The following is a 1997-nucleotide window of genomic DNA, read 5'->3' as shown; positions in this document are numbered from 1 at the left end:
ATTACTTTTGTTGTCTTTACTTTGTTACCGTTACTACCACTATCATATTACCTTGCTACTAAACACTTTGCTGCAGATACTAAGTTTCCAGGTGTGGTTGAATTGACAACTCAGCTGCTAATACTTGAGAATATTCTTTGGCTCCCCTTGTGTCGAATCAACAAATTTGGGTTGAATACTCTACCCTCGAAAACTGTTGCGATCCCCTATACTTGTGGGTTATCAATCGCTAAGCGGAAGCGTTCAAGTGAACGGGGTTGATGGAGTCGTACTCGTCGTGATCCAAATCACCGATGATCCTAGTGCCGATCGGACAGCACCTCCGTGTTCAACACACGTACAGCCCGGTGACGTCTCCTACACCTTGATCCAGCAAGGGGAGAAGGAGAGGTTGGGGAAGACTCCATCCAGTAGCAGCACGACGGCGTGGTGGTGGTGGAGGAGCGTGGTACTCCAGCAGGGCTTCGCCAAGCACCGCAAGAGACGAGGAGGGAGAGGGATAGGGCTGCGCCAAGAAGGAGATGTTCTCGTGTGTATGGCAGCCCAAAACCCCACTATATATAGGGGAAAGGGAGGGGCTGCGCCCCCACCTAGGTTTCCACCCATAGGGGTGGCGGCCAGCCCTAGATCCCATCTAGGGGGGTGGCGGCCAGCCCTAGATCCCATCTAGGGGGATGGCCAAGGGGGGAGAGAGGGGGGGCGCACCACTAGGTGGGCCTCAGGCCCATCTGAGCCTAGGGTTTCCCCCTTTTCCCTTCTCTCTTCGCCTTGGGACCTGGTGGGGGGCGCACCAGCCCACCTAGGGCTGGTCCCCTCTCACACTTGGCCCACGCAGCCCTCTGGGGCAGGTAGCCGCACCTGGTGGACCCCCGGGACCCTCCCGGTGGTCCCGGTACGTTACCGATAGCACCCAAAACTTTTCCGTTGACCAAAACAGGACTTCCCATATATAAATCTTTACCTCCGGACCAATCTGGAACTCCTCGTGATGTCTGAGATCTCATCCGGGACTCCGAACAACATTCGGTAACCACGTATATCTATTCCCTATAACCCTAGCGTCATCGAACCTTAAGTGTGTAGACCCTATGGGTTCGGGAGTCATGCAGACATGACCGAGACAACTCTCCGGTCAATAACCAATAGCGGGATCTGGATACCCATGTTGGCTCCCACATGCTCCACGATGATCTCATCGGATGAACCACGATGTCAAGGACTTAATCAATCCCGTATACAATTCCCTTAGTCTAGCGGTACGATACTTGCCCGAGATTCGATCGTCAGTATCCCGATACCTTGTTCAATCTCGTTACCGGCAAGTCTGTTTACTCGTTACGTAACACATCATCCCGTGATCAACTCCTTGGTCACATTGTGCACATTATGATGATGTCCTACCGAGTGGGCCCAGAGATACCTCTCCGTTTACACGGAGTGACAAATCCCAGTCTCGATTCGTGCCAACCCAACAGACACTTTCGGAGATACCTGTAGTGAACCTTTATAGCCACCCAGTTACGTTGTGACGTTTGGCACACCCAAAGCACTCCTACGGTATCCGGGAGTTGCACAATCTCATGGTATAAGGAAATGATACTTGACATTAGAAAAGCTTTAGCATACGAACTACACGATCTTTGTGCTAGGCTTAGGATTGGGTCTTGTCCATCACATCATTCTCCTAATGATGTGATCCCGTTATCAACGACATCCAATGTCCATGGTCAGGAAACCGTAACCATCTATTGATCAACGAGCTAGTCAACTAGAGGCTTACTAGGGATATGGTGTTGTCTATGTATCCACACATGTATCTGAGTTTCCTATCAATACAATTCTAGCATGGATAATAAACGATTATCATGAACAAGAAAATATAATAATAACCAATTTATTATTGCCTCTAGGGCATATTTCCAACAGTCTCCCACTTGCACTAGAGTCAATAATCTAGTTCACATCGCCATGTGATTAACACTCACAGATCACATCGC

This window comes from Triticum urartu, chromosome 5A, assembly GCF_056163025.1.
Source record: "Triticum urartu cultivar PI428250 chromosome 5A, HENAU_Tu73, whole genome shotgun sequence".
Taxonomy (NCBI): domain Eukaryota; kingdom Viridiplantae; phylum Streptophyta; class Magnoliopsida; order Poales; family Poaceae; genus Triticum; species Triticum urartu.
The sequence above is the reverse complement of the archived record's forward strand: the minus strand, read 5'-3'. Positions refer to the sequence as shown.